Source organism: Narcine bancroftii, unplaced genomic scaffold (genome assembly GCF_036971445.1).
Source record: "Narcine bancroftii isolate sNarBan1 unplaced genomic scaffold, sNarBan1.hap1 Scaffold_160, whole genome shotgun sequence".
Lineage (NCBI taxonomy): Eukaryota > Metazoa > Chordata > Chondrichthyes > Torpediniformes > Narcinidae > Narcine > Narcine bancroftii.
In genome coordinates this window covers 11,187,668-11,210,843 of record NW_027211895.1, presented here as the reverse complement: position 1 = coordinate 11,210,843, position 23,176 = coordinate 11,187,668, and positions in this window count along the sequence as shown.

The window sequence follows — 23,176 nt, the reverse complement described above, 5'->3', positions numbered from 1 at the left end:
GCCTCTGATTCCCCACCTCTGATTCCCCATCTCTGATTCCGCACATCCAATTCCCTGCCTCTGATTCCCCGCCTCTGATTCACCGCCTCTGATTCCCGTCCTCTGATTTCCCGCCTCTGATTCCCTGCCACTGATACCCCGCCCCTGATTCCCCACCTCTGATTCCCCGCCTCTGTTTCCCAATATCTTATTCCGAACCTCTGATGCCCCAACTCTGATTCCCTGCCTCTGATTCCCCGCGTTCTATTCCCTGCCTCTGATTCCCCGCCTGTGATTCCCCATCTCTGATTCACCACCTCTGATTCCCCACCTCTGATTCCCCATATCTAATTCCCCGCCTCTGTTTTCCCGCCTCTGATTCCCCGCCTCTGTTTCCCCATATCTGATTCCCCGCCTCTGAATCCCCAACTCTGATTCCCTGCCTCTGATTCCCCAGCTCTGATTCCCCGCCTTTTATTCCCCCCGTCTGATTCCCAGCCTCTGAATCCCCGTGTCTGATTTCCTGCCTCTGATTCACCGCCTCTGATTCCCCATCTCTGATTCACCGCCTCTGATTCCCCACCTCTGATTCCCCATCTCTGATTCCGCACATCTGATTCCCTGCCTCTGATTCCCCGACTCTGATTCCCCAGCTCTGATTCCCCGCCTCTGATTCCCCAACTCTGATTCCACGCCTCTGATTCCCCAGCTCTGATTCCCCGCCTCTGATTCACCGCATTTGATTCGCCACCTCCGAATCCCCATATCTGATTCCTCGCCTCTGTTTCCCCGCCTCTGATTCCCTTCCTCTGATTCCCCATATCTCATTCCCCGCCTCTGATTCCCCATCTCTGATTCCCGGACTCTGATTCCCAACCTCTGATTCCTGGCCTCTTATTCCCGGCATCTGATTCCGGCCTCTAATTCCCGGCCTCTGATTCCCTGCTTCTGATTCTGATTCCCCACCTCTGATTCCCCATTTCTGATTCCGCACATCCGATTCCCTGCCTCTGATTCCCCGCGCCTGATTCACCGCCTCTGATTCCCGGCCTCTGATTTCCCGCATCTGATTCCCTGCCACTGATACCCCGCCCCTGATTCCCCACCTCTGATTCCCCATATCTGATTCCCCGCCTCTGTTTACCCGCCTCTGATTCCCCGCCTCTGATTCCCCATATCTGATTCCCCGCCTCTGATTCCCCAACTCTGATTCCCCGCCTCTGATTCCACAGCTCTGATTCCCCGCCTCTGATTCCCCGCGTCTGATTCCCTGCATCTGATTCCAAGCCTCTGATTCCCTGCCTCTGATTCCCAACCTCTGATTCCCCACCTCTGATTCCCCATATCTGATTCCCCGCCTCTGTTTCCCCGCCTCTGGTTCCCTGCCTCTGATTCCCAACATCTGATTCCCCACCTCTGATTCCCCATATCTGATTCCCCGCCTCTGTTTCCCGGCCTCTGATTCCCCTCCTCTGATTCCCCAACTCTAATTCCCCGCCTCTGATTCCCCAGCTCTGATTCCCCGTGTTTGATTCCCTGCCTCTGATTCCCTGCCCTGATTCCCTATCTCTGTTTCACCGCCTCTGATTCCCCAACTCCATTCCCCATATCTGATTCCCCGCCTCTGAATCCCCATCTCTGATTCCCGGACTCTGATTCCCCACCTCTGATTCCCGGCCTCTTATTCCCAGCATCTGATTCCCGGCCTCTGATTCCCGGGCTCTGATGCCCCGCTTCTGATTCTGATTCCCTGCCTCTGATTCCCCATCTCTGATTCCGCACATCTGATTCCCTTCCTCTGATTCCCCACCTCTGATTCCCCATATCTGATTCCCCGCCTCTGTTTCCCCACCTCTGATTCCCCGCCTCTGTTTCCCCATATCTAATTCCCAACCTCTGATGCCCCAACTCTGATTCCCTGCCTCTGATTCCCCGCGTTCTATTCCCTGCCTCTGATTCCCCGCCTGTGATTCCCCATCTCTGATTCACCACCTCTGATTCCCCACCTCTGATTCCCCATATCTAATTCCCCGCCTCTGTTTTCCCGCCTCTGATTCCCCGCCTCAGTTTCCCCATATCTGATTCCCCGCCTCTGAATCCCCAACTCTGATTCCCTGCCTCTGATTCCCCAGCTCTGATTCCCCGCCTTTGATTCCCCCCGTCTGATTCCCAGCCTCTGAATCCCCGTGTCTGATTTCCTGCCTCTGATTCACCGCCTCTGATTCCCCATCTCTGATTCACCGCCTCTGATTCCCCACCTCTGATTCCCCATCTCTGATTCCGCACATGTGATTCCCTGCCTCTGATTCCCCGACTCTGATTCCCCAGCTCTGATTCCCCGCCTCTGATTCCCTAACTCTGATTCCCCGCCTCTGATTCCCCAGCTCTGATTCCCCGCCTCTGATTCACCGCCTTTGATTCGCCACCTCTGAATCCCCATATCTGATTCCTCGCCTCTGTTTCCCCGCCTCTGATTCCCTGCGTCTGATTCCCCATATCTCATTCCCCGCCTCTGATTCCCCATCTCTGATTCCCGGACTCTGATTCCCAACCTCTGATTCCCGGCCTCTTATTCCCGGCATCTGATTCCGGCCTCTAATTCCCGGCCTCTGATTCCCTGCTTCTGATTCTGATTCCCCACCTCTGATTCCCCATCTCTGATTCCGCACATCCGATTGCCTGCCTCTGATTCCCCGCCCCTGATTCACCGCCTCTGATTCCCGGCCTCTGATTTCCCGCCTCTGATTCCCTGCCACTGATACCCCGCCCCTGATTACCCACCTCTGATTCCCCATATCTGATTCCCCCCCTCTGTTTCCTCGCCTCTGATTCCCCGCCTCTGATTCCCCATATCTGATTCCCCGGCTCTGATTCCCCAACTCTGATTCCCCGCCTCTGATTCCCCAGCTCTGATTCCCCGCCTCTGATTCCCCGCATCTAATTCCCTGCATCTGATTCCAAGCCTCTGATTCCCTGCCTCTGATTCCCAACCTCTGATTCCCCACCTCTGATTCCCCATATCTGATTCCCCGCCTCTGTTTCCCCGCCTCTGATTCCCCGTCTCTGTTTCCCCATATCTAATTCCCAACCTCTGATGCTCCAACTCTGATTCCCTGCCTCTGATTCCCCGCGTTCTATTCCCTGCCTCTGATTCCCCGCCTGTGATTCCCCATCTCTGATTCACCACCTCTGATTCCCCACCTCTGATTCCCCATATCTAATTCCCCGCCTCTGTTTTCCCGCCTCTGATTCCCCACCTCTGTTTCCCCATATCTGATTCCCCGCCTCTGAATCCCCAACTCTGATTCCCTGCCTCTGATTCCCTGCTTCTGATTCTGATTCCCCACCTCTGATTCCCCATCTCTGATTCCGCACATCTAATTCCCTGCCTCTGATTCCCCATCTCTGATTCCCCATATCTGATTCCCCGCCTTCTGTTCCCCACCTCTGATTCCCCGCCTCTGTTTCCCCATATCTAATTCCCCGACTCTGATTCCCCAACTTTGATTCCCCACCTCTGATTCCCCAGCTCTGATTCCCCGCCTCTGATTCCCCGCATCTGATTCCATGCATCTGATTCCCAGCCTCTGATTCCCTGCCTCTGATTCCCAACCTCTGATTCCCCACCTCTGATTCCCCATATCTGATTCCCCGCCTCTGTTTCCCCGCCTCTGATTCCCCTCCTCTGTTTCCCCATATCTGATCCCCGCCTCTATTTGCCCGCCTCTGATTCCCCGCCTCTGTTTCCCCATATCTGATTCCCCGCCTCTGAATCCCCAACTCTGATTCCCTGCCTCTAATTTCCCAGCTCTGATTCCCCGCCTCTGATTCCCCGTGTCTGATTTCCTGCCTCTGATTCCCCGCCTCTGATTACCCATGTCTGATTCACCGCCTCTGTTTCCCCAGCTCTGATTCCCCGTGTTTGATTCCCTGCCTCTGATTCCCTGCCCTGATTCCCCATCTCTGTTTCACCGCCTCTGATTCCCCAACTCCATTCCCCATATCTGATTCCCCGCCTCTGAATCCCCATCTCTGATTCCCGGACTCTGATTCCCCGCCTCTGATTACCCATGTCTAATTCCCCGCCTCTGATTCCCCAGCTCTGATTCCCCACCTCTGATTCCCCAGCTCTGATTCCCCGCCTCTGATTCCCCGCATCTGATTCCCTGCATCTGATTCCCAGCCTCTGATTCCCTGCCTGTGATTCCCAACCTCTGATTCCCCACCTCTGATTCCCCATATCTGATTCCCCGCCTCTGTTTCCCCGCCTCTGATTCCCCGACACTGTTTCCCCATAACTGATTCCCCGCCTCTGAATCCCCAACTCTGATTCCCTGCATCTAATTCCCCAGCTCTGATTCCCCGTGTCTGATTTCCTGCCTCTGATTCCCCGCCTCTGATTACCCATGTCTGATTCACCGCCTCTGATTCCCCACCTCTGATTCCCCATCTCTGATTCCGCACATCCGATTCCCTGCCTCTGATTCCCCGCCTCTGATTCACCGCCTCTGATTCCCGGCCTCTGATTTCCCGCCTCTGATTCCCTGCCACTGATTCACTGCCTCTGATTCCCCACCTCTGATTCCCCATATCTGATTCCCCGCCTCTGATTCCCCAACTCTGATTCCCCGCCTCTGAATCCCCAGCTCTGAATCCCCGCCTCTGATTCCCCGTGTCTGATTACCGGCCTCTGATTCCCCGCCTCTGATTCTCCATCTCTGATTCACAACATCTGATTCCCCACCTCTGATTCCCCATATCTGATTCCCCGCCTCTGTTTCCCCGCCTCTGATTCCCCACCTCTGATTAACAATATCTGATTCCCCGCCTCTGATTCCCCACCTCTGATTCCCGGCCTCTGATTCGCCAGCTATTATTCCCCGCCTCTGATTCCCCAGCTCTGATTCCTCGCCTCTGATTCCCCGTGTTTGATTCACTGCCTCTTATTCCCGGCCTCTGATTCCCCATCTCTGATTCACCGCCTTTGATTCGCCACCTCTGATTCCCCATATCTGATTCCCCGCCTCTGTTTCCCCGCCTCTGATTCCCCGCCTCTGATTCCCCATATCTCATTCCCCGCCTCTGAATCCCCATCTCTGATTCCCGGACTCTGATTCCCCACCTCTGATTCCCGGCCTCTTATTCCCGGCATCTGATTCCGGCCTCTGATCCCCGGCCTCTGATTCCCTGCTTCTGATTCTGATTCCCTGCCTCTGATTCCCCATCTCTGATTGCGCACATCTGATTCCCTGCCTCTGATTCCCCACCTCTGATTCCCCATATCTGATTCCCCGCCTCTGTGTTCCCGCCTCTGATTCCCCGCCTCTGTTTCCCAATATCTAAGTCCCCGCCTCTGATTCCCCAACTCTGATTCCCCACCTCTGATTCTCAAGCTCTGATTCCCCACCTCTGATTCCCTATCTCTGATTCCGCACATCTGATTCCCTGCCTCTGATTCCCCGACTCTGATTCCCCAGCTCTGATTCCCCGCCTCTGATTCCCCAACTCTGATTCCCCGCCTCTGATTCCCCAGCTCTGATTCCCCGCCTCTGATTCACCGCCTTTAATTCGCCACCTCTGAATCCCCATATTTGATTCCTCGCCTCTGTTTCCCCGCCTCTGATTCCCCGCCTCTGATTCCCCATATCTCATTCCCCGCCTCTGATTCCCCATCTCTGATTCCGGCCTCTAATTTCCGGCCTCTGATTCCCTGCTTCTGATTCTGATTCCCCACCTCTGATTCCCCATCTCTGATTCCGCACATCCGATTCCCTGCCTCTGATTCCCCGCCCCTGATTCACCGCCTCTGATTCCCGGCCTCTGATTTCCCGCCTCTGATTCCCTGCCACTGATACCCCGCCCCTGATTCACCACCTCTGATTCCCCATATCTGATTCCCGGCCTCTGTTTCCCCGCCTCTGATTCCCCGCCTCTGATTCCCCATATCTGATTCCCCGCCTCTGATTCCCCAACTCTGATTCCCCGCCTCTGATTCCCCAGCTCTGATTCCCCGCCTCTGATTCCCCGCATCTGATTCCCTGCATCTGATTCCAAGCCTCTGATTCCCTGCCTCTGATTCCCAACCTCTGATTCCCCACCTCTGATTCCCCATATCTGATTCCCCACCTCTGTTTCCCCGCCTCTGATTCCCCGCCTCTGTTTCCCCATATCTAATTCCCAACCTCTGATGCCCCAACTCTGATTCCCTGCCTCTGATTCCCCGCGTTCTATTCCCTGCCTCTGATTCCCCGCCTGTGATTCCCCATCTCTGATTCACCACCTCTGATTCCCCACCTCTGAATCCCCAACTCTGATTCCCTGCCTCTGATTCCCTGCTTCTGATTCTGATTCCCCATCTCTGATTCCCCATCTCTGATTCCGCACATCTAATTCCCTGCCTCTGATTCCCCATCTCTGATTCCCCATATCTGATTCCCCGCCTTCTGTTCCCCACCTCTGATTCCCCGCCTCTGTTTCACATATCTAAGTCCCCGACTCTGATTCCCCAACTTTGATTCCGCACCTCTGATTCCCCAGCTCTGATTCCCCGCCTCTGATTCCCCGCATCTGATTCCATGCATCTGATTCCCAGCCTCTGATTCCCTGCCTCTGATTCCCATCCTCTGATTCCCCACCTCTGATTCCCCATATCTGATACACCGCCTCTGTTTCCCCGCCTCTGATTCCTCTCCTCTGTTTCCCCATATCTGATCCCCGCCTCTATTTGCCCGCCTCTGATTCCCCGCCTCTGTTTCCCCATATCTGATTCCCCGCCTCTGAATCCCCAACTCTGATTCCCTGCCTCTAATTTCCCAGCTCTGATTCCCCGCCTCTGATTCCCCGTGTCTGATTTCCTGCCTCTGATTCCCTGCCTCTGATTACCCATGTCTGATTCACCCCCTCTGATTCCCCACCTCTGATTCCCCATCTCTGATTCCGCACATCCGATTCCCTGCCTCTGATTCCCCGCCTCTGATTCACTGCCTCTGATTCCCCAGCTCTGATTCCCCGCCTCTGATTCCCCGCGTCTTATTCCCTGCTTCTGATTCTGATTCCCTGCCTCTGATTCCCCATCTCTGATTCCGCACATCTGATTCCCTGCCTCTGATTCCCCACCTCTGATTCCCCATATCTGATTCCCCGACTCTGTTTCCCCGCCTCTGATTCCCCACCTCTGATTCCCCAGCTCTGATTCCCCGCCTCTGATTCCCCGCATCTGATTCCCTGCATCTGATTCACAGCCTCTGATTCCCTGCCTGTGATTCCCAACCTCTGATTCCCCACCTCTGATTCCCCATATCTAATTCCCCGCCTCTGTTTCCCCGCCTCTGATTCCCCGCCTCTGTTTCCCCATATCTGATTCCCCGCCTCTATTTGCCCACCTCTGATTCCCCACCTCAGTTTCCCCATATCTGATTCCCCGCCTCTGAATCCCCAACTCTGATTCCCTGCATCTAATTCCCCAGCTCTGATTCCCCGCCTCTGATTCCCCGTGTCTGATTTCCTGCCTCTGATTCCCCGACTCTGATTACCAATGTCTGATTCACCGCCTCTGATTCCCCACCTCTGATTCCCCATCTCTGATTCGGCACATCCGATTCCCTGCCTCTGATTCCCCGCCTCTGATTCCCCGCCTCAGATTCCCCGTGTCTGATTTCCTGCCTCTGATTCCCCGCCTCTGATTACCCATGTCTGATTCAGCGCCTCTGATTCCCCACCTCTGATTCCCCATCTCTGATTCCGCACATCCGATTCCCTGCTTCTGATTCCCCGCCTCTGATTCACAGCCTCTGATTCCCCAGCTCTGATTCCCCGCCTCAGATTCCCCGCGTCTTATTCCCTGCTTCTGATTCTGATTCCCTGCCTCTGATTCCCCATCTCTGATACCGCACATCTGATTCCCTGCCTCTGATTCCCCACCTCTGATTCCCCATATCTGATTCCCCGCCTCTGTTTCCCCGCCTCTGATTCCCGCACTTCTGTTTCCCCATATCTAAGTCCCCGCCTCTGATTCACCAACTCTGATTCCCCACCTCTGATTCCCCAGCTCTGATTCCCCACCTCTGATTCCCCATATCTGATTCCCCGCCTCTGTTTCCCCGCCTCTGATTCCCCGCCACTGTTTCCCCATATCTGATTCCCCGCCTCTGAATCCCCAACTCTGATTCCCTGCATCTAAATCCCCAGCTCTGATTCCGCACATCCGATTCCCTGCCTCTGATTCCCCGCCTCTGATTCACCGCCTCTGATTCCCGGCCTCTGATTTCCCGCCTCTGATTCCCTGCCACTGATACCCCGCCCCTGATTCCCCACCTCTGATTCCCCATATCTGATTCCCCGCCTCTGTTTCCCCGCCTCTGATTCCCCATATCTGATTCCCCGCCTCTGATTCCCCATATCTGATTCCCCGCCTCTGATTCCCCAACTCTGATTCCCCGCCTCTGATTCCCCAGCTCTGAATCCCCGCCTCTGATTCCCCGCGTCTGATTCACAACCTCTGATTCCCCACCTCTGATTCCCCATATCTGATTCCCCGCCTCTGTTTCCCCGCCTCTGATTCCCCAGCTCTGATTAACAATATCTGATTCCCCGCCTCTGATTCCCCACCTCTGATTCCCCGCCTCTGATTCGCCAGCTATGATTCCCCGCCTCTGATTCCACAGCTCTGATTCCCCGCCTCTGATTCCCCGTGTTTGATTCCCTGCCTCTGATTCCCGGCCTCTGATTCCCCATCTCTGATTCACCGCCTTTGATTCGCCACCTCTGATTCCCCATATCTGATTCCCCGCCTCTGTTTCCCCGCCTCTGATTCCCCGCCTCTGATTCCCCATATCTCATTCCCCGTCTCTGAATCCCCATCTCTGATTCCCGGACTCTGATTCCCCACCTCTGATTCCCGGCCTCTTATTCCCGGCATCTGATTCCGGCCTCTGATCCCCGGCCTCTGATTCCCTGCTTCTGATTCTGATTCCCTGCCTCTGATTCCCCATCTCTGATTGCGCACATCTGATTCCCTGCCTCTGATTCCCCACCTCTGATTCCCCATATCTGATTCCCCGCCTCTGTTTCCCCGCCTCTGATTCCCCGCCTCTGTTTCCCAATATCTAAGTCCCCGCCTCTGATTCCCCAACTCTGATTCCCCACCTCTGATTCCCCAGCTCTGATTCCCCGCCTCTGATTCCCTGCATCTGATTCCATGCATCTGATTCCCAGCCTCTGATTCCCTGCCTCTGATTCCCAACCTCTGATTCCCCACCTCTGATTCCCCATATCTGATTCCCCGCCTCTGTTTCCCCGCCTCTGATTCCCCTCCTCTGTTTCCCCATATCTCATCCCCGCCTCTATTTGCCCGCCTCTGATTCCCCGCCTCTGTTTCCCCATATCTGATTCCCCGCCTCTGAATCCCCAACTCTGATTCCCTGCCTCTAATTTCCCAGCTCTGATTCCCCGCCTCTGATTCCCCGTGTCTGATTTCCTGCCTCTGATTCCCCGCCTCTGATTACCCATGTCTGATTCACCGCCTCTGATTCCCCACTTCTGATTGCCCATCTCTGATTCGGCACATCCGATTCCCTGCCTCTGATTCCCCGCCTCTGATTCACTGCCTCTGATTCCCCAGCTCTGATTCCCCGCCTCTGATTCCCCGCGTCTTATTCCCTGCTTCTGATTCTGATTCCCTGCCTCTGATTCCCCATCTCTGATTCCGCACATCTGATTCCCTGCCTCTGATTCCCCACCTCTGATTCCCCATATCTGATTCCCCGCCTCTGTATCCCCGCCTCTGATTCCCCGCCTCTGTTTCCCCATATCTAAGTCCCCGCCTCTGATTCCCCAACTCTGATTCCCCACCTCTGATTCCCCAGCTCTGATTCCCCGCCTCTGATTCCCCGCATCTGATTCCCTGCATCTGATTCCCAGCCTCTGATTCCCTGCCTGTGATTCCCAACCTCTGATTCCCCACCTCTGATTCCCCATATCTGATTCCCCGCCTCTGTTTCCCCGCCTCTGATTCCCCGCCACTGTTTCCCCATAACAGATTCCCCGCCTCTGAATCCCCAACTCTGTTTCCCTGCATCTAATTCCCCAGCTCTGATTCCCCGTGTCTGATTTCCTGCCTCTGATTCCCCGCCTCTGATTACCCATGTCTGATTCACCGCCTCTGATTCCCCACCTCTGATTCCCCATCTCTGATTCCGCACATCCGATTCCCTGCCTCTGATTCCCCGCCTCTGATTCACCGCCTCTGATTCCCGGCCTCTGATTTCCCGCCTCTGATTCCCTGCCACTGATACCCCGCCCCTGATTCCCCACCTCTGATTCCCCATATCTGATTCCCCGCCTCTGTTTCCCCGCCTCTGATTCCCCGCCTCTGATTCCCCATATCTGATTCCCCGCCTCTGATTCCCCAACTCTGATTCCCCGCCTCTGATTCCCCAGCTCTGAATCCCCGCCTCTGATTCCCCGTGTCTGATTACCGGCCTCTGATTCCCCGCCTCTGATTCTCCATCTCTGATTCACAACATCTGATTCCCCACCTCTGATTCCCCATATCTGATTCCCCGCCTCTGTTTCCCCGCCTCTGATTCCCCACCTCTGATTAACAATATCTGATTCCCCGCCTCTGATTCCCCACCTCTGATTCCCGGCCTCTGATTCGCCAGCTATTATTCCCCGCCTCTGATTCCCCACCTCTGATTCCTCGCCTCTGATTCCCCGTGTTTGATTCACTGCCTCTTATTCCCGGCCTCTGATTCCCCATCTCTGATTCACCGCCTTTGATTCGCCACCTCTGATTCCCCATATCTGATTCCCCGCCTCTGTTTCCCCGCCTCTGATTCCCCGCCTCTGATTCCCCATATCTCATTCCCCGCCTCTGAATCCCCATCTCTGATTCCCGGACTCTGATTCCCCACCTCTGATTCCCGGCCTCTTATTCCCGGCATCTGATTCAGGCCTCTGATCCCCGGCCTCTGATTCCCTGCTTCTGATTCTGATTCCCTGCCTCTGATTCCCCATCTCTGATTGCGCACATCTGATTCCCTGCCTCTGATTCCCCACCTCTGATTCCCCATATCTGATTCCCCGCCTCTGTGTTCCCGCCTCTGATTCCCCGCCTCTGTTTCCCAATATCTAAGTCCCCGCCTCTGATTCCCCAACTCTGATTCCCCACCTCTGATTCTCAAGCTCTGATTCCCCACCTCTGATTCCCTATCTCTGATTCCGCACATCTGATTCCCTGCCTCTGATTCCCCGACTCTGATTCCCCAGCTCTGATTCCCCGCCTCTGATTCCCCAACTCTGATTCCCCGCCTCTGATTCCCCAGCTCTGATTCCCCGCCTCTGATTCACCGCCTTTAATTCGCCACCTCTGAATCCCCATATTTGATTCCTCGCCTCTGTTTCCCCGCCTCTGATTCCCCGCCTCTGATTCCCCATATCTGATTCCCCGCCTCTGATTCCCCAACTCTGATTCCCCGCCTCTGATTCCCCAGCTCTGAATCCCCGCCTCTGATTCCCCGTGTCTGATTACCGGCCTCTGATTCCCCGCCTCTGATTCTCCATCTCTGATTCACAACATCTGATTCCCCACCTCTGATTCCCCATATCTGATTCCCCGCCTCTGTTTCCCCGCCTCTGATTCCCCACCTCTGATTAACAATATCTGATTCCCCGCCTCTGATTCCCCACCTCTGATTCCCGGCCTCTGATTCGCCAGCTATTATTCCCCGCCTCTGATTCCCCACCTCTGATTCCTCGCCTCTGATTCCCCGTGTTTGATTCACTGCCTCTTATTCCCGGCCTCTGATTCCCCATCTCTGATTCACCGCCTTTGATTCGCCACCTCTGATTCCCCATATCTGATTCCCCGCCTCTGTTTCCCCGCCTCTGATTCCCCGCCTCTGATTCCCCATATCTCATTCCCCGCCTCTGAATCCCCATCTCTGATTCCCGGACTCTGATTCCCCACCTCTGATTCCCGGCCTCTTATTCCCGGCATCTGATTCCGGCCTCTGATCCCCGGCCTCTGATTCCCTGCTTCTGATTCTGATTCCCTGCCTCTGATTCCCCATCTCTGATTGCGCACATCTGATTCCCTGCCTCTGATTCCCCACCTCTGATTCCCCATATCTGATTCCCCGCCTCTGTGTTCCCGCCTCTGATTCCCCGCCTCTGTTTCCCAATATCTAAGTCCCCGCCTCTGATTCCCCAACTCTGATTCCCCACCTCTGATTCTCAAGCTCTGATTCCCCACCTCTGATTCCCTATCTCTGATTCCGCACATCTGATTCCCTGCCTCTGATTCCCCGACTCTGATTCCCCAGCTCTGATTCCCCGCCTCTGATTCCCCAACTCTGACTCCCCGCCTCTGATTCCCCAGCTCTGATTCCCCGCCTCTGATTCACCGCCTTTAATTCGCCACCTCTGAATCCCCATATTTGATTCCTCGCCTCTGTTTCCCCGCCTCTGATTCCCCGCCTCTGATTCCCCATATCTCATTCCCCGCCTCTGATTCCCCATCTCTGATTCCGGCCTCTAATTTCCGGCCTCTGATTCCCTGCTTCTGATTCTGATTCCCCACCTCTGATTCCCCATCTCTGATTCCGCACATCCGATTCCCTGCCTCTGATTCCCCGCCCCTGATTCACCGCCTCTGATTCCCGGCCTCTGATTTCCCGCCTCTGATTCCCTGCCACTGATACCCCGCCCCTGATTCCCCACCTCTGATTCCCCATATCTGATTCCCGGCCTCTGTTTCCCCGCCTCTGATTCCCCGCCTCTGATTCCCCATATCTGATTCCCCGCCTCTGATTCCCCAACTCTGATTCCCCGCCTCTGATTCCCCAGCTCTGATTCCCCGCCTCTGATTCCCCGCATCTGATTCCCTGCATCTGATTCCAAGCCTCTGATTCCCTGCCTCTGATTCCCAACCTCTGATTCCCCACCTCTGATTCCCCATATCTGATTCCCCACCTCTGTTTCCCCGCCTCTGATTCCCCGCCTCTGTTTCCCCATATCTAATTCCCAACCTCTGATGCCCCAACTCTGATTCCCTGCCTCTGATTCCCCGCGTTCTATTCCCTGCCTCTGATTCCCCGCCTGTGATTCCCCATCTCTGATTCACCACCTCTGATTCCCCACCTCTGAATCCCCAACTCTGATTCCCTGCCTCTGATTCCCTGCTTCTGATTCTGATTCCCCATCTCTGATTCCCCATCTCTGATTCCGCACATCTAATTCCCTGCCTCTGATTCCCCATCTCTGATTCCCCATATCTGATTCCCCGCCTTCTGTTCCCCACCTCTGATTCCCCGCCTCTGTTTCCCCATATCTAAGTCCCCGACTCTGATTCCCCAACTTTGATTCCGCACCTCTGATTCCCCAGCTCTGATTCCCCGCCTCTGATTCCCTGCATCTGATTCCATGCATCTGATTCCCAGCCTCTGATTCCCTGCCTCTGATTCCCATCCTCTGATTCCCCACCTCTGATTCCCCATATCTGATACACCGCCTCTGTTTCCCCGCCTCTGATTCCTCTCCTCTGTTTCCCCATATCTGATCCCCGCCTCTATTTGCCCGCCTCTGATTCCCCGCCTCTGTTTCCCCATATCTGATTCCCCGCCTCTGAATCCCCAACTCTGATTCCCTGCCTCTAATTTCCCAGCTCTGATTCCCCGCCTCTGATTCCCCGTGTCTGATTTCCTGCCTCTGATTCCCTGCCTCTGATTACCCATGTCTGATTCACCCCCTCTGATTCCCCACCTCTGATTCCCCATCTCTGATTCCGCACATCCGATTCCCTGCCTCTGATTCCCCGCCTCTGATTCACTGCCTCTGATTCCCCAGCTCTGATTCCCCGCCTCTGATTCCCCGCGTCTTATTCCCTGCTTCTGATTCTGATTCCCTGCCTCTGATTCCCCATCTCTGATTCCGCACATCTGATTCCCTGCCTCTGATTCCCCACCTCTGATTCCCCATATCTGATTCCCCGCCTCTGTTTCCCCGCCTCTGATTCCCCACCTCTGATTCCCCAGCTCTGATTCCCCGCCTCTGATTCCCCGCATCTGATTCCCTGCATCTGATTCACAGCCTCTGATTCCCTGCCTGTGATTCCCAACCTCTGATTCCCCACCTCTGATTCCCCATATCTAATTCCCCGCCTCTGTTTCCCCGCCTCTGATTCCCCGCCTCTGTTTCCCCATATCTGATTCCCCGCCTCTATTTGCCCACCTCTGATTCCCCACCTCAGTTTCCCCATATCTGATTCCCCGCCTCTGAATCCCAAATCTGATTCCCTGCATCTAATTCCCCAGCTCTGATTCCCCGCCTCTGATTCCCCGTGTCTGATTTCCTGCCTCTGATTCCCCGACTCTGATTACCCATGTCTGATTCACCGCCTCTGATTCCCCACCTCTGATTCCCCATCTCTGATTCGGCACATCCGATTCCCTGCCTCTGATTCCCCGCCTCTGATTCCCCGCCTCAGATTCCCCGTGTCTGATTTCCTGCCTCTGATTCCCCGCCTCTGATTACCCATGTCTGATTCAGCGCCTCTGATTCCCCACCTCTGATTCCCCATCTCTGATTCCGCACATCCGATTCCCTGCTTCTGATTCCCCGCCTCTGATTCACAGCCTCTGATTCCCCAGCTCTGATTCCCCGCCTCAGATTCCCCGCGTCTTATTCCCTGCTTCTGATTCTGATTCCCAGCCTCTGATTCCCCATCTCTGATACCGCACATCTGATTCCCTGCCTCTGATTCCCCACCTCTGATTCCCCATATCTGATTCCCCGCCTCTGTTTCCCCGCCTCTGATTCCCGCACTTCTGTTTCCCCATATCTAAGTCCCCGCCTCTGATTCCCCAACTCTGATTCCCCACCTCTGATTCCCCAGCTCTGATTCCCCACCTCTGATTCCCCATATCTGATTCCCCGCCTCTGTTTCCCCGCCTCTGATTCCCCGCCACTGTTTCCCCATATCTGATTCCCCGCCTCTGAATCCCCAACTCTGATTCCCTGCATCTAAATCCCCAGCTCTGATTCCGCACATCCGATTCCCTGCCTCTGATTCCCCGCCTCTGATTCACCGCCTCTGATTCCCGGCCTCTGATTTCCCGCCTCTGATTCCCTGCCACTGATACCCCGCCCCTGATTCCCCACCTCTGATTCCCCATATCTGATTCCCCGCCTCTGTTTCCCCGCCTCTGATTCCCCATATCTGATTCCCCGCCTCTGATTCCCCATATCTGATTCCCCGCCTCTGATTCCCCAACTCTGATTCCCCGCCTCTGATTCCCCAGCTCTGAATCCCCGCCTCTGATTCCCCGCGTCTGATTCACAACCTCTGATTCCCCACCTCTGATTCCCCATATCTGATTCCCCGCCTCTGTTTCCCCGCCTCTGATTCCCCAGCTCTGATTAACAATATCTGATTCCCCGCCTCTGATTCCCCACCTCTGATTCCCCGCCTCTGATTCGCCAGCTATGATTCCCCGCCTCTGATTCCACAGCTCTGATTCCCCGCCTCTGATTCCCCGTGTTTGATTCCCTGCCTCTGAATCCCGGCCTCTGATTCCCCATCTCTGATTCACCGCCTTTGATTCGCCACCTCTGATTCCCCATATCTGATTCCCCGCCTCTGTTTCCCCGCCTCTGATTCCCCGCCTCTGATTCCCCATATCTCATTCCCCGCCTCTGAATCCCCATCTCTGATTCCCGGACTCTGATTCCCCACCTCTGATTCCCGGCCTCTTATTCCCGGCATCTGATTCCGGCCTCTGATCCCCGGCCTCTGATTCCCTGCTTCTGATTCTGATTCCCTGCCTCTGATTCCCCATCTCTGATTGCGCACATCTGATTCCCTGCCTCTGATTCCCCACCTCTGATTCCCCATATCTGATTCCCCGCCTCTGTTTCCCCGCCTCTGATTCCCCGCCTCTGTTTCCCAATATCTAAGTCCCCGCCTCTGATTCCCCAACTCTGATTCCCCACCTCTGATTCTCCAGCTCTGATTCCCCGCCTCTGATTCCCCGCATCTGATACCCTGCATCTGATTCCAAGCCTCTGATTCCCTGCCTCTGATTCCCAACCTCTGATTCCCCACCTCTGATTTCCCATATCTGATTCCCCGCCTCTGTTTCCCCGCCTCTGATTCCCCGCCTCTGTTTCCCCATATCTGATTCCCGGCCTCTGATTCCCCGCCTCTGATTCCCCGCCTCTGATTCCCTGCCTCTGATTCCCCATCTTCGATTCCGCACATCTGATTCCCTGCCTCTGATTCCCCGCCTCTGATTACCCGCCTCTGATTCCCTGCCTCTGATTCCCAACATCTGATTCCCCACCTCTGATTCCCCATATCTGATTCCCCGCCTGTTTCCCCGCCTCTGATTCCCCTCCTCGGATTCCCCAACTCTAATTCCCCGCCTCTGATTCCCCAGCTCTGATTCCCCGTGTTTGATTCCCTGCCTCTGATTCCCTGCCCTGATTCCCCATCTCTGTTTCACCGCCTTTGATTCGCCACCTCTGATTCCCCATATCTGATTCCCCGCCTCTGTTTCCCCGCCTCTGATTCCCTGCCTCTGATTCCCAACCTCTGATTCCACACCTCTGATTCCCCATATCTGATTCCTCGCCTCTGTTTCCCCGCCTCTGATTCCCCGCCCCTGTTTCCCCATATCTGATTCCCCGCCTCTGATTCCCCAATTCTGATTCCCCGCCTCTGATTCCCCAGCTCTGATTCCCCGCCTCTGTTTCCCAATATCTAAGTCCCCGCCTCTGATTCCCCAACTCTGATTCCCCACCTCTGATTCTCCAGCTCTGATTCCCCACCTCTGATTCCCCATCTCTGATTCCGCACATCTGATTCCCTGCCTCTGATTCCCCGACTCTGATTCCCCAGCTCTGATTCCCCGCCTCTGATTCCCCAACTCAGATTCCCCGCCTCTGATTCCCCAGCTCTGATTCCCCGCCTCTGATTCACCGCCTTTGATTCGCCACCTCTGAATCCCCATATTTGATTCCTCGCCTCTGTTTCCCCGCCTCTGATTCCCCGCCTCTGATTCCCCATATCTCATTCCCCGCCTCTGATTCCCCATCTCTGATTCCCGGACTCTGATTCCCAACCTCTGATTCCCGGCCTCTTATTCCCGGCATCTGATTCCGGCCTCTAATTCCCGGCCTCTGATTCCCTGCTTCTGATTCTGATTCCCCACCTCTGATTCCCCATCTCTGATTCCGCACATCCGATTCCCTGCCTCTGATTCCCCGCCCCTGATTCACCGCCTCTGATTCCCTGCCTCTGATTCCCAACCTCTGATTCCCCACCTCTGATTCCCCATATCTGATTCCCCGCCTCTGTTTCCCCGCCTCTGATTCCCCGCCTCTGTTTCCCCATACCTAATTCCCAACCTCTGATGCCCCAACTCTGATTCCCTGCCTCTGATTCCCCGCGTTCTATTCCCTGCCTCTGATTCCCCGCCTGTGATTCCCCATCTCTGATTCACCACCTCTGATTCCCCACCTCTGATTCCCCATATCTAATTCCCCACCTCTGTTTTCCCGCCTCTGATTCCCCGCCTCTGTTTCCCCATATCTGATTCCCCGCCTCTGAATCCCCAACTCTGATTCCCTGCCTCTGATTCCCTGCTTCTGATTCTGATTCCCCACCTCTGATTCCCCATCTCTGATTCCGCACATCTAATTCCCTGCCTCTGATTCCCCATCTCTGATTCCCCATATCTGATTCCCCGCCTTCTGTTCCCCACCTCTGATTTTCCGCCTCTGTTTCCCCATATCTAAGTCCACGACTCTGATTCCCCAACTTTGATTCCCCACCTCTGATTCCCCAGCTCTGATTCCCCGCCTCTGATTCCCCGCATCTGATTCCATGCATCTGATTCCCAGCCTCTGATTCCCTGCCTCTGATTCCCAACCTCTGATTCCCCACCTCTGATTCCCCATATCTGATTCCCCGGCTCTGTTTCCCCGCCTCTGATTCCCCTCCTCTGTTTCCCCATATCTGATCCCCGCCTCTATTTGCCCGCCTCTGATTCCCCGCCTCTGTTTCCCCATATCTGATTCCCCGCCTCTGAATCCCCAACTCTGATTCCCTGCCTCTAAGTTCCCAGCTCTGATTCCCCGCCTCTGATTCCCCGTGTCTGATTTCCTGCCTCTGATTCCCCGCCTCTGATTACCCATGTCTAATTCACCGCCTCTGATTCCCCACCTCTGATTCCCCATCTCTGATTCCGCACATCCGATTCCCTGCCTCTGATTCCCCGCCTCTGATTCACTGCCTCTGATTCCCCAGCTCTGATTCCCCGCCTCTGATTCCCCGCGTCTTATTCCCTGCTTCTGATTCTGATTCCCTGCCTCTGATTCCCCATCTCTGATTCCGCACATCTGATTCCCTGCCTCTGATTCCCCACCTCTGATTCCCCATATCTGATTCCCCGCCTCTGTTTCCCCGCCTCTGATTCCCCGCCTCTGTTTCCCCATATCTAAGTCCCCGCCTCTGATTCCCCAACTCTGATTCCCCACCTCTGATTCCCCATATCTGATTCCTCGCCTCTGTTTCCCCGCCTCTGATTCCCCGCCCCTGTTTCCCCATATCTGATTCCCCGCCTCTGATTCCCCAACTCTGATTCCCCGCCTCTGATTCCCCAGCTCTGATTCCCCGCCTCTGTTTCCCAATATCTAAGTCCCCGCCTCTTATTCCCCAACTCTGATTCCCCACCTCTGATTCTCCAGCTCTGATTCCCCACCTCTGATTCCCCATCTCTGATTCCACACATCTGATTCCCTGCCTCTGATTCCCCGACTCTGATTCCCCAGCTCTGATTCCCCGCCTCTGATTCCCCAACTCTGATTCCCCGCCTCTGATTCCCCAGCTCTGATTCCCCGCCTCTGAGTCACCGCCTGTGATTCGCCACCTCTGAATCCCCATATTTGATTCCTCGCCTCTGTTTCCCCGCCTCTGATTCCCCGCCTCTGATTCCCCATATCTCATTCCCCGCCTCTGATTCCCCATCTCTGATTCCCGGACTCTGATTCCCAACCTCTAATTCCCGGCCTCTTATTCCCGGCATCTGATTCCGGCCTCTAATTCCCGGCCTCTGATTCCCTGCTTCTGATTCTGATTCCCCACCTCTGATTCCCCATCTCTGATTCCGCACATCCGATTCCCTGCCTCTGATTCCCCGCCCCTGATTCACCGCCTCTGATTCCCGGCCTCTGATTTCCCGCCTCTGATTCCCTCCCACTGATACCCCGCCCCTGATTCCCCACCTCTGATTCCCCATATCTGATTCCCCGGCCCTGTTTCCCCACCTCTGATTCCCCGCCTCTGATTCCCCATATCTGATTCCCCGCATCTGATTCCCTGCATCTGATTCCAAGCCTCTGATTCCCTGCCTCTGATTCCCAACCTCTGATTCCCCACCTCTGATTCCCCATATCTGATTCCCCGCCTCTGTTTCCCCGCCTCTGATTCCCCGCCTCTGTTTCCCCATACCTAATTCCCAACCTCTGATGCCCCAACTCTGATTCCCTGCCTCTGATTCCCCGCGTTCTATTCCCTGCCTCTGATTCCCCGCCTGTGATTCCCCATCTCTGATTCACCACCTCTGATTCCCCACCTCTGATTCCCCATATCTAATTCCCCGCCTCTGTTTTCCCGCCTCTGATTCCCCGCCTCTGTTTCCCCATATCTGATTCCCCGCCTCTGAATCCCCAACTCTGATTCCCTGCCTCTGATTCCCCATATCTGATTCCCCGCCTTCTGTTCCCCACCTCTGATTCCCCGCCTCTGTTTCCCCATATCTAAGTCCCCGACTCTGATTCCCCAACTTTGATTCCCCACCTCTGATTCCCCAGCTCTGATTCCCCGCCTCTGATTCCCCGCATCTGATTCCATGCATCTGATTCCCAGCCTCTGATTCCCTGCCTCTGATTCCCAACCTCTGATTCCCCACCTCTGATTCCCCATATCTGATTCCCCGCCTCTGTTTCCCCGCCTCTGATTCCCCTCCTCTGCTTCCCCATATCTGATCCCCGCCTCTATTTGCCCGCCTCTGATTCCCCGCCTCTGTTTCCCCATATCTGATTCCCCGCCTCTGAATCCCCAACTCTAATTCCCTGCCTCTAAGTTCCCAGCTCTGATTCCCCGCCTCTGATTCCCCGTGTCTGATTTCCTGCCTCTGATTCCCCGCCTCTGATTACCCATGTCTAATTCACCGCCTCTGATTCCCCACCTCTGATTCCCCATCTCTGATTCCGCACATCCGATTCCCTGCCTCTGATTCCCCGCCTCTGATTCACTGCCTCTGATTCCCCAGCTCTGATTCCCCGCCTCTGATTCCCCGCGTCTTATTCCCTGCTTCTGATTCTGATTCCCTGCCTCTGATTCCCCATCTCTGATTCCGCACATCTGATTCCCTGCCTCTGATTCCCCACCTCTGATTCCCCATATCTGATTCCCCGCCTCTGTTTCCCCGCCTCTGATTCCCCGCCTCTGTTTCCCCATATCTAAGTCCCCGCCTCTGATTCCCCAACTCTGATTCCCCACCTCTGATTCCCAACCTCTGATTCCCCACCTCTGATTCCCCATATCTGATTCCCCGCCTCTGTTTCCCCGCCTCTGATTCCCCGCCTCTGTTTCCCCATACCTAATTCCCAACCTCTGATGCCCCAACTCTGATTCCCTGCCTCTGATTCCCCGCGTTCTATTCCCTGCCTCTGATTCCCCGCCTGTGATTCCCCATCTCTGATTCACCACCTCTGATTCCCCACCTCTGATTCCCCATATCTAATTCCCCGCCTCTGTTTTCCCGCCTCTGATTCCCCGCCTCTGTTTCCCCATATCTGATTCCCCGCCTCTGAATCCCCAACTCTGATTCCCTGCCTCTGATTCCCCATATCTGATTCCCCGCCTTCTGTTCCCCACCTCTGATTCCCCGCCTCTGTTTCCCCATATCTAAGTCCCCGACTCTGATTCCCCAACTTTGATTGCCCACCTCTGATTCCCCAGCTCTGATTCCCCGCCTCTGATTCCCCGCATCTGATTCCATGCATCTGATTCCCAGCCTCTGATTCCCTGCCTCTGATTCCCAACCTCTGATTCCCCACCTCTGATTCCCCATATCTGATTCCCCGCCTCTGTTTCCCCGCCTCTGATTCCCCTCCTCTGTTTCCCCATATCTGATCCCCGCCTCTATTTGCCCGCCTCTGATTCCCCGCCTCTGTTTCCCCATATCTGATTCCCCGCCTCTGAATCCCCAACTCTAATTCCCTGCCTCTAAGTTCCCAGCTCTGATTCCCCGCCTCTGATTCCCCGTGTCTGATTTCCTGCCTCTGATTCCCCGCCTCTGATTACCCATGTCTAATTCACCGCCTCTGATTCCCCACCTCTGATTCCCCATCTCTGATTCCGCACATCCGATTCCCTGCCTCTGATTCCCCGCCTCTGATTCACTGCCTCTGATTCCCCAGCTCTGATTCCCCGCCTCTGATTCCCCGCGTCTTATTCCCTGCTTCTGATTCTGATTCCCTGCCTCTGATTCCCCATCTCTGATTCCGCACATCTGATTCCCTGCCTCTGATTCCCCACCTCTGATTCCCCATATCTGATTCCCCGCCTCTGTTTCCCCGCCTCTGATTCCCCGCCTCTGTTTCCCCATATCTAAGTCCCCGCCTCTGATTCCCCAACTCTGATTCCCCACCTCTGATTCCCCATATCTGATTCCTCGCCTCTGTTTCCCCGCCTCTGATTCCCCGCCCCTGTTTCCCCATATCTGATTCCCCGCCTCTGATTCCCCAACTCTGATTCCCCGCCTCTGATTCCCCAGCTCTGATTCCCCGCCTCTGTTTCCCAATATCTAAGTCCCCGCCTCTGATTCCCCAACTCTGATTCCCCACCTCTGATTCTCCAGCTCTGATTCCCCACCTCTGATTCCCCATCTCTGATTCCGCACATCTGATTCCCTGCCTCTGATTCCCCGACTCTGATTCCCCAACTCTGATTCCCCGCCTCTGATTCCCCAACTCTGATTCCCCGCCTCTGATTCGCCAGCTCTGATTCCCCGCCTCTGATTCACCGCCTTTGATTCGCCACCTCTGAATCCCCATATTTGATTCCTCACCTCTGTTTCCCCGCCTCTGATTCCCCGCCTCTGATTCCCCATATCTCATTCCCCGCCTCTGATTCCCCATCTCTGATTCCCGGACTCTGATTCCCAACCTCTGATTCCCGGCCTCTTATTCCCGGCATCTGATTCCGGCCTCTAATTCCCGGCCTCTGATTCCCTGCTTCTGATTCTGATTCCCCACCTCTGATTCCCCATCTCTGATTCCGCACATCCGATTCCCTGCCTCTGATTCCCCGCCCCTGATTCACCGCCTCTGATTCCCGGCCTCTGATTTCCCGCCTCTGATTCCCTGCCACTGATACCCCGCCCCTGATTCCCCACCTCTGGTTCCCCATATCTGATTCCCCGCCCCTGTTTCCCCACCTCTGATTCCCCGCCTCTGATTCCCCATATCTGATTCCCCGCATCTGATTCCCTGCATCTGATTCCAAGCCTCTGATTCCCTGCCTCTGATTCCCAACCTCTGATTCCCCACCTCTGATTCCCCATATCTGATTCCCCGCCTCTGTTTCCCCGCCTCTGATTCCCCGCCTCTGTTTCCCCAAACCTAATTCCCAACCTCTGATGCCCCAACTCTGATTCCCTGCCTCTGATTCCCCGCGTTCTATTCCCTGCCTCTGATTCCCCGCCTGTGATTCCCCATCTCTGATTCACCACCTCTGATACCCCACCTCTGATTCCCCATATCTAATTCCCCACCTCTGTTTTCCCGCCTCTGATTCCCCGCCTCTGTTTCCCCATATCTGATTCCCCGCCTCTGAATCCCCAACTCTGATTCCCTGCCTCTGATTCCCTGCTTCTGATTCTGATTCCCCACCTCTGATTCCCCATCTCTGATTCCGCACATCTAATTCCCTGCCTCTGATTCCCCATCTCTGATTCCCCATATCTGATTCCCCGCCTTCTGTTCCCCACCTCTGATTCCCCGCCTCTGTTTCCCCATATCTAAGTCCCCGACTCTGATTCCCCAACTTTGATTCCCCACCTCTGATTCCCCAGCTCTGATTCCCCGCCTCTGATTCCCCGCATCTGATTCCATGCATCTGATTCCCAGC